Source organism: Meles meles, chromosome 3 (assembly GCF_922984935.1).
Source record: "Meles meles chromosome 3, mMelMel3.1 paternal haplotype, whole genome shotgun sequence".
NCBI lineage: Eukaryota > Metazoa > Chordata > Mammalia > Carnivora > Mustelidae > Meles > Meles meles.
In genome coordinates, this window is record NC_060068.1 from 32,913,072 (window position 1) to 32,923,811 (window position 10,740).

Sequence of the window (10,740 nt, forward strand, 5' to 3'; positions counted from 1 at the left end):
TGTTTTCACTCTTGGGCATGTATGACACTGGCAGGTCATGGGGTCACATCTCATGAACAACTTAAACTACCAAGAGGGACTCTGGGGAAATCTGGGAAGACAGCAGGGTGGGAGTTCAGAGAAGGAGGAAGGAGCCTGGATTCTAGGATTATGTGGAAGATCAGGAGGAAATTACCAAAGTTTATTTAGAAGAAGCAGAACATAGGAGGATCTGCTATTTCAGATAATATTTCTTTTTCTTTTTTTTTTATTAAGATTTTATTTATTTACTTGGAGAGAGAGGGAGCAAACACAAGCAGGGGGAGCAGCAGAGGAAGGAGCATGTTCCCCACTGAGCAGAGAGCTCAACAAGTGGCCTGATCCCAGTACCCTGGGATGATGATCTGAACTGAAGTCCGATGTTTAACCAACTGAGCCATCCAGGCACTCCTATATAATATTTATTTCTATGTATAGTATCTAAGGAAGGTGGATGCTGTGACAGGGACAGACCAACTGACCCACAGAAAGGGACACAGGGACCTGTATAAGATTCAGGTATATTTGGAGTTCTGTGACATGGGAGAAGTGCATGGGATGTCATGGGGTACAGAGGCACCACCTAGTAAATGGAGCTGACAAACTGGTTCTCCATATGGACATAAGTTACTGAATCTCTCCTTACATTACTTATGATAATCAGTTCCAAAGGGATTTAAGACCTAAATCTCAAATGAAAATGGCAGAAAATCATATAACTGTTCTTAGAGAAGGATTTCTTTATTTTTTTGTAAGTTTCAGAGGTAGAGTTTAGTGATTCGTCAGCTGCGTATAACACCCAGACTCATTTCAAGTGCCTTCCTTAATGCCCACCACCCAGTTATCCATCCTCCCACCAATCTCCCCTCCAGCAACCCTCAGTTTGCCTCTTTGGTTACGAGTCTTTTATGCCCTCCTTAAGGAGGACTGGATGGTATATGTAAATAATGAATCTTTGACCAATACATCAAAAACTAGTGATGTATTGTATGGTGACTAATATTACACAATAAAATTTAAAAACAAAAATGAAAACAAACAAAGAGTCTCCCTCTCTGGTTTCATCCTATTTTATTTTTCCCTACCTTGCCCTATGATACTCTATTTTGTTTCTTAAATTGAAGGTGAATTAAATCATGTGATGATTATCTTTCACTGACTGACATATTTTGCATAGCATAATACCCTCTAGTTCCCTCCATGTTGATGTAAATGGTAAGATTTCAATTTTTGATAGCTGAGTAATATACCTCCTCTTCCTTATCCATTCGTCTATCAAGGGACGTCTGGGTTCATTCCATTGTTGAGTATTATGGACATTGTTGCTATAAACAATGGGGTGCAAATCACTATGATTATATCCTTTGGGTAAATACCTAGTAGCGCATTGCTGGGCTGTAGGTAAGCTCTATTTTTTAACTTTTTGAGGAATCTATGTACTGTTTTCCAGAGTAGCTGTACCAGCTTGCATTCCCACCAGCAGCGTAAGAGCGTTCCCCTTTCTTCACATCCTAAGCAATATTTGTTGTTTTCTGACTCAGCCCTTTCCACAGTTTGGATATTGTGGCATTCCTGCTATGAACATTGGGTGCAGGTACCCCTTCAGATCACTACATTTTTATCTTCAGGGTAAATACCTAGTAGTGCAATCCCTGGGTCATAGGGTACCTTTATTTTTAACTTCTTGGGGAAACTCCATACTGTTTTCCAGAAAAGCGGTACCATCTTGTATTCCCTCAAAAGGAGATCCCTTTTCTCCACATCCTCACCAATATTTGTTGTTTCCTCTCTTGTTAATTTTACCCATTCTGACGGGTGTGAGGTGATATCTCATTGTGGTTTTGATTTGTATTTCCCTGATACCAAGCTATAAAGAGAATTTTTTTTTTTCATATGTCTGTTGGCCGTGTGTATGTCTTCTTTGCAGAAATATCTGTTCATATCTTCAGCCCGTTTCTTGTCTGGATTTTTTGTTTTTGGGGGGAGTTGAGTTTGATAAGTTCTTTATAGATCTTGGATACCTGTCCTTTAACTAATATTTCACTTGCAAATACCTTCTCCCATTCTGTAGGCTGCCACTTTTGTTGACTTTTCTGGTGCTGTGAAGAAGCTTTTTATCTTGATGAAGTCCCAATAGTTCATTTTTGTTTTTGTTTCCCTTGCATTTGGAGACATGTCTGGCCAGAAGTTGTTGCAGCTGAGATTGAAGAGATTGCTGCCTGGTTCTCCTCTAGGATTTTGATGGATTCCTCTCTCACATTTCGGTCTGTCATTCATTTTGAGTCTATTTTTGTGTATGGTGTAAGAAAATGGTCCAGTTTCATTCTTCTGCATGTGGCCGTCCAATTTTCTCAGCACCATTTATTGAAGAGACTGTCCTTTTCCACTGGATATTCATTTCTGCTTTGCTGAATGTTAGTTGACCATAGAGTTGAGGGTCTATTTCTGAGTTCTCTATTCTGTTCCATTGATCTATGTGTCTGTTTTTGTGCCAGTACCATATTATCTTGATGGCTATAACTTTGTAATATAGCTTGAAGTCCAGAATTTTGATGCCATCCCTTTGGTTTCTTTTTCAGAATTCCTTTGGCCATTCAAAGTCTTTTCTGGTTCTGTACAAATTATAGGATTATTTGTTCCAGCTCTTTGAAAAATACTGATAGTATTTTGATAGGGATTGGATTGAATGTGTAGATTGCTTTGGGTAGCATAGTCATTTTAACAATATTTGTTCTTCCAGTCCATGAGCATGGTATATTTTTCCATTTCTTCATGTCTTTCTCAATTTCTTGGATGATTCTTATATAGTTTTCAGAGTACAGATCCTTTACCTCTTTGGTTAGGTTTCTTCCTAGGTAGTTTATGGTTTTTAGTGCAATCGTAAATGGGAGCAATTCCTTGATTTCTCTTTCTTCTATCTCATTGTTAGTGTATAGAAATGCAACTGATTTCTGTGCATTGATTCTTTATCCTGCAACTTTGCTGAATTCCTGTTTTGGCTTTAGTGGTTTTTTGCTGGAGTCTGGGTTTTCTGCATAGAGTATCATGTCTTCTGCAAAGAGTGAGAGTTTGGCTCCTTATCTGCCAATTTAGATGCTTTTATTTCTTTTGTTGTCTGACTCCTGAGGTTAGGACTTCTAGTACTATGTTAAACAACAGTTGTGAGAGTGGGCATCCCTGTTATGTTCCTGACTATAGGGGGAAAGTTCTCAGTTTTTCCCCATTGAGAGTGATATTCTCTGTGGACTTATCATAGATGACTTTTCTGATATTGAGGTATGTTCTTTCTATCCCTTCACTGTGGAGAGTTTTCATCAGAAAGGATGCTCTATTTTGTCAAATTTTCCCCCCTACATCTTGAGATTATCTTATGGTTTTGTCTTCTCTTTTATTAATGTGGTGCATCACATTCATTGATTTGCAGATATTGAACCACCTTGCAGTCCAGGAATAAATCCCACTTGGTCATGGTGAATAATAATTTCAAAGTAATATTGGTTCATCTCCCCTTCTGATTACCCCCCCCTTCATTTTCCCTTAATTCTTGTAATGTCCTCAGAGGGTTTCTGGGGGCGGGGTGAGAGATGGGTTAGCCAGAGATGGGTATTAAGGAGACATATATTGCAATGAGCACTAGGTGTTACACGTGAATAATGAATTGTGGGACACTACATCAAAAACTAATGAAGTACTATATGGTAACTAATAGAATATAATAAACAAATTAAAATTAAATTAAATTAAAAAGTAGTTTAAAATAAACCTAATACTGCAATGTGGATGTACCATATACTGTAACTGAACACTATAATATACTTTATTGAGGGAGCCTAAAAAAATCACTTTTAACAAAAATTTTAAAAATTCTAAAAATAGAGTAATGATGGATCCGGTTAGCTAGTATCTTGGTGGGAATATTTGCATCTATGTGCATAAGAGATATTGGTCTGTCATTCTCCTTTTTGGTGGGATCTTTGTCTGGTTTGGGGATCAAGGTAATGCTGGTCTCAAAGAATGAGCTTGGAAGTTTTCCTTCTTTTTCTATCTTTCGAGACAGCTTCTGAAGAATAGGTTCTTCTTTAAATAGTCTTCTTTTTTTTTAAAGATTTTTATTCATTTATTTGACAGACAGAGATCACAAGTAGGCAGAGAGGCAGGCAGGGGGGAGGAGGAAGCAGGCTCCCCACGGAGCAGAGAGCCCGATGCGGGGCTCAATCCCAAGACCCTGGGATCATGACCTGAGCCAAAGGCAGAGGCTTCAACCCACTGAGCCACCCAGGCACCCCTAAATGTTCTTCTTTAGTTCTTCTCTAAATGTTTGGTAAATTTCCACTGGAAGGTCATCTAGTCCTAGACTCTTGATTTTGGGGGAGATTTTTGATTACTGCTTCAATTTCTTTGCTGGTTATAGGTCTGTTCAGGTTTTCTATTTCTTCCTATTTCAGTTTTGTTAGTTTATATGTTTCTAGGAATGCATCCATTTCTTCCAAATTGCCTAATTTTTTGGCATGTATGTACTCATAATATGCTCTTATAATCTTTTGTATTTCTTTGGTATTGGTTGTGATCTTCTTCTCTTATTTATCATTTTATTAATCTGAGTCTTTTCTCTTTCATTTTTGGTAAGTCTGGCTAGGGGTTTATTGGTCTTCTTAATTTTTCAAAGAACCAGCTCCTAGTTTTCTTAATCTGTTGTATTATTCTTTTGATTTCTATTTCATCGATTTCTTCTCTAATCTTTATTATTTCTTTTCATCTCATGGATTTAAGCTTTATTTGCTATTCTTTTTCCAGATCCTGTAGGTGTAATCTTAGTTGTATATTTTAGAATTTTGTTCCTTGAGAGCAGTTTGTATTGCTATGTACTTCCCTCTTAGGTCCATTTTACTACATTCCAAAGGTTTTGAAGAGTTTCTTCCCATTTTCATTTGTTTCCAAGAATTTTTAATTCTTCTTTAATTTCTTGGTTGAACCATTCATTCTTTAGTAAGATGCACTTTAATTTCCATGTATTTGTGTTCCTTCCACATTTTCTCCTGTGATTTAGTTCAAGTTTGAAAGTAGTGTGGTCTGAAAATATGCAAGAAATAATCTCAGTCTTTTGGTATTGTTTGAAACCTGTTTTGTGACCCATTATGTGGTCTCTTCTGGAGAATGTTCCATGTGCACTTGAGAGGAATGTGTATTCTATTGCTTTAGAATGGCATGGTCTGTGTATATCTATGAAGTCTATCTCGTCCAGTGTGTGACTCAAAGCCCTTGTTTTCTTGTTGATCTTCTGTTTAGATGGTCTGTGCATTGCTGTGAGTGGGGTGTTAAATTCCTCTACTAATATAGTATAATTATCAGTGTTTCTTTAATTTTGATATTAATTGGCTTATATAATTGACTGCTCCTATGTTAGGGATGTAAATATTTACAATTATGAGATCTTTTTAGATAGACCCCTTTATTCTTATATGGTGTCTTTCTACATCTTTTATTACAGTCTTTGGTTTAAAATCTAGTTTGTCTGATATAAGGATTGCTACCCCAGCTTTCTTTTGATGCCCATTACCATGATAAATGATTCTCTACCCCTTCATTTTCAAACTGGAGGTAACTTTGGGTCTGAAATGAGTCTCTTGTAGATAACATATCAATGGGTTTTGCTTTTTTGTCCAATATGACACCTCAATCTCCTGATAGGAGTATTTAGTACATTTATATTTAGAGTCATTATTGAAAGATATGAAATTAGTGCCATTGTATTTCTGTAAAGTCAGTGTTTCTGTATATTGTCCCATTCTTTTGTTCTGATCTAAATTATTTTGGGGCTCTATCTTTGCTTATAGGATCCCCTTTAATGTTTGTTGCAGGGATGTTTTAATGATCACAAATTCTTTTAGTTCCTGTTTGTCCTGGGAGCTCTTTATCTCTCCTATTCTCAATGATAGCCTTGCTGGATAGAGTATTCTTTTCTTTTTTTTTCTGAGATTTTTATTTATTTACGAGAGGGAGAGAGAGAGAGAGAGAATGCACACAAGCAGGGGGAGCACCAGGCAGAGGGAGAGGGAGAGTCAGGCTCTGTTCTGAGCAAGGAGCCAGCTGTGGGACTCGATATCAGGACCCTGGGATCATGACCTGAGCCTAAGGCAGTTGCTTAAACAACTCAGGTGTCACTTTTTTTTTTTTTTTAAGATTTTATTATTTGAGAGCAAGAGCACGAGTGGGGCCAGGGAGGAGTGGAGGGAGAGGGAGAAGCAGGCTTCTTGCTGAGGAGGGAGCCCAATTGAGATCATGACCTGAGTGGAAATGGAGAGTCAGATACTTAATCTGCCAAGCCACCCAGGAGCCTCCCATTTTTATTTTTTTATTTATTTTTTAACTTTTTAAAAATAATTTTTTCATAAACGTATAATGTATTATTAGCCCCAGGGGTACAGGTCTGTGAATCGCCAGGTTTACACACTTCACAGCACTCACCATAGCACATACCCTCCCCAATGTCCATAACCCCACCACCCTCTCCCTACCCTCTTCCCCCCAGCCACCCTCAGTTTGTTTTGTGAGATTAAGAGTCTCTTATGGTTTTTATCCCTCCTGATCCCATCTTGTTTCCTTTATTCTTTTCCTATCCCCCAAACCCCACACATTGCATCTCCACTTTCTCATATCAAGGAGATCATATGATAGTTGTCTTTCTCCAATTCACTTATTTTGCTAAGCACAATACCCTCTAGTTCCAACCACGTCATCGCAAATGGCAAGATTTCATTTCTTTTGATGGCTCCATAGTATTCCATTGTATATATACACCACATCCTCTTTATCCATTCATCTGTTGATGGACATCTAGGTTCTTTCCATAGTTTAACTATTGTGGACATTGCTGCTATAAACATTCAGGTGCACATGCCCCTTCGGATCACTATGTTTGTATCTTTAGGGTAAATACCCAGTAGTGCAATTGCTGGGTTATAGGGTAGCTCTATTTTCAACTTTTGGAGGAAGCTCCATGCTGTTTTCCAGAGTGGTTGCACCAGCTTGCATTCCCACCAACCCTTTCTCCATATCCTCGCCAGCATCTGTCATTTCAGGACTTGTTAGTTTTAGCCATTTTGACTGGTGTGAGGTGGTATCTCATTGTGGTTTTGATTTCTATTTCCCTGATGCTGAGTGAGTTCGAACACTTTTTCATGTGTCTGTTGGCCATCTGGATGTCTTCTTCACAGAAATATCTGTTCATGTCCTCTGCTCATTTTTTGATTGGATTATTTGTTCTTTGGGTGTTGAGTTCGATAAGTTCTTTATACATTTTGGATACTAGCCCTTTATCCGATATGTCGTTTGCAAATATCTTCTCCCATTCTTTCATTTGTCTTTTGGTTTATTGACTCTTTCCTTTGCTGTGCAAAAGCTTTTGATCTTGATGAAGTCCCAAGAGCTCATTTTGCCCTTGCTTCCCTTGCTTTTGGTGATGTTCCTAGGAAGAAATTGTTGCAGCTGAGGTTGAAGAGGTTGCTGCCTGTGTTCTCCTCAAGGATTTTGATGGATTCCTTTCTCACATTGAGGTCCTTCATCCATTTTGAGTCCATTTTCATGTGTGGTGTAAGGAAATGGTCCAATTTCATTTTTCTGCATGTGACTGCCCAATTTTCCCAACACCATTTGTTGAAGAGGCTGTCTTTTTTCCATTGGACATTCTTTCCTGTTTTGTCAAAGGTTAGTTAACCATAGAGTTGAGGGTCTATTTCTGGGCTCTCTATTCTGTTCCATTGATCTATGTGTCTGTTTTGGGGCCAGTACCATACTGTCTTGATGCTGACAGCTTTGTAATAGAGCTTGAAGTCTGGAATTGTGATGCCACCAACTTTGGCTTTCTTTTTCAATATTCCTTTGGCTATTCAAGGTCTTTTATGGTTCCATATACATTTTAGGATTCTTTGTTCCATTTCTTTGAAAAAAATGGATGGGATTTTGATAGGGATTGCATTATATGTGTAGATTGCTTTAGGTAGCATAGACATGTTCACAATATTTGTTCTTCCAATCCATGATCATGGAATATTTTTCCATTTCTTTGTGTCTTCCTCAATTCTTTCATGAGTACTTTATAGTTTTCTGAATATAGATTCTTTCCCTCTTTGGTTAGGTTTATTCCTAGGTATCTTATGGTATTGGAGTGCAATTATAAATGGGACTGACTCCTTAATTTCTCTTTCTTCTGTCTTGTTGTTGGTGTAAAGAAATGCAACTGATTTCTGTGCATTGACTTTAAATCCTAACACTTTACTGAATTCCTGTACAAGTTCTAGCAGATTTGGAGTGGAGTCTTTTGGATTTTCCACATATGGTATCATATCATCTGCAAAGAGTGATAGTTTCACTTCTTCTTGTCTGATTTGGATGCCTTCAATTTCTTTTTGTTGTCTGATTGCTGAGGCTAGGACTTCTAGTACTATGTTGAATAGCAGTGGTGATAATGGACATCCTTGCTGTGTTCCTGATCTTAGTTGAAAAGCTCTTAGTTTTTCTCCATTGAGCTCCATTGAGAATGATATTCGTGGTGTTTTTTTCATAGATGATATTGAGGTATGTACCCTCTATCCCTACATTTTGAAGAGTTTTGATCAAGAAAGGATGCTGTACTTTGTCAAATGCTTTTTCAGCATCTATTGATAGTATCATAATGGTTCTTTTCTTTCTTTTATTAATGTATTTTATCACATTGATTGATTTGCAGATGTTGAATCAAACTTGCAGCCCTGGAATAAATCCCACTTGGTCGTGGTGAATAATCCTTTTAATGTACTGCTGGATCCTATTGGCTAGTATTTTGGTGAGAATTTTTGCATCTGTGTTCATCAAGGATATTGGTCTGTAATTCTCTTTTTTGATGGGACCCTTGTCTGGTTTTGGGATCAAGGTGATGCTGGCCTCATAAAATGAGTTTGGAAGATTTCCTTCCATTTCTATCTTTCGGAACAGTTTCAGGAGAATAGGAATTAATTTTTCTTTAAATGTTTGGTAGAATTCCCCTGGGAAGCTGCCTGGCCCTGGACTCTGGTTTGTTGGGTGTTGTTTGCTGACTGCTTCAATCTCCTTATTGGTTATGGGCCTGTTCAGGTTTTCTATTTCTTCCTGGTTCAGATGTGATTTTTTATACATCTCTAGGAATGCATCCATTTCTTCCAGATTGTCAAGTTTGTTGGTGTAGAGTTGCTCATAATATGTTCTTATAATTGTTTGTATTTCTTTGGTGTTGGTTGTGATCTCTCCTCTTTCATTTGTGATTTTATTTATTTGGGTTCTTTCTCTTTTCTTTTTGATAAGTTTGGCTAGGGGTTTATCAATCTATTAATTCTTTCAAAGAACCAGATCCTAGTTTTGTTGATTTGTTCTCTTGTTTTTTGGTTTCTATTTCATTGATTTCTACTCTGATCTTTATGATTTCTCTTCTCCTGCTCTATTTAGGCTTTTTTTGTTGTTGTTCTTTTTCCAGTTCCTTTAGGTGTAGGGTTAGGTTGTGTATTTGAGACCTTTCTTGCTTCTTGAGAAAGGCTTGTATCACTATATATTTTCCTCTCAGGACTGACTTTGCTGTATCCCACAGATCTTGAACTGTTGTGTTTTCATTATCACTTGTTTTCATGAATTTTTTCAATTCTTCTTTAACTTCCTGGTTGACCCATTCTTTCTTTAGAAGGATGTTGTTTAGTCTCCATGTATTTGGGTTCTTTCCAGCTTTCCTCTTGTGATTGAGTTCTAGCTTCAGAGCATTGTGGTCTGAAAATATGCAGGGAATGATCTAATCTTTTGATACCAGTTGAGACCTGATTTATGAACCAGGATGTGATCTATTCTGGAGAATGTTCCATGTGCACTAGAGAAGAATGTGTATTCTGTTGCTTTGGGATGGAATGTTCTGAATACATCTGTGATGTCCATCTGGTCCAGTGTGTCATTTAAAGCCTTTATTTCCTTGTTGATCTTTTGTTTGGACGATTTGTCCATTTCAGTGAGGAGAGTGTTTAAGCCCCATACTATTATTGTATTATTGTCCATGTGTTTCTTTGACAATTGGTTTATATAGTTGGCTGCTCCCATGTTAGGGGCATAGATATTTAAAATTGTTAGATCTTCTTGTTGGAGAGACACTTATAGTATGATATAGTGTCCTTCCTCATCTCTTATTATAGTCTTTGGCTTATAACCTAATTGATCTGATATAAGGATTGCCACCCCAGCCTTCCTCTTATGTCCATTAGCATGGTAAAGTGTTTACCACCCCATCATCTTAAATTTGGAGGTGTCTTTGGGTCTAAAATGTGTTTCCTGTAGGCAGCATATTGATCGGTTTTGTTTTTTTATCCATTCTGATACCCTGTGTCTATTGATTAGGGCATTTAGCCCATTTACATTCAGGGTAACTATTGAGAAATATGAATTTAGTGCCATTGTATTGCCTGTAAGGTGACTGTTACTGTATATTGTCTCTGTTCCTTTCTGATCTACTACCTTTAGGGTCTCTTTTGCTTAGAGGACCCCTTTCAATATTTCCTGTAGAGTTGGTTTGGTGTTTGCAAATTTTTTCAGTTTTTGTTTGTCCTGGAAGCTTTTTTTTTTTTTTTTAAAGATTTCATCCATTTATTTGACACACAGAGATTTCAAGTAGGCAGAGAGGCAGGCAGAGAGAGAGAGGAGGAAGCAGGCTCCCTGCTGAGCAGAGAACCCGATGCA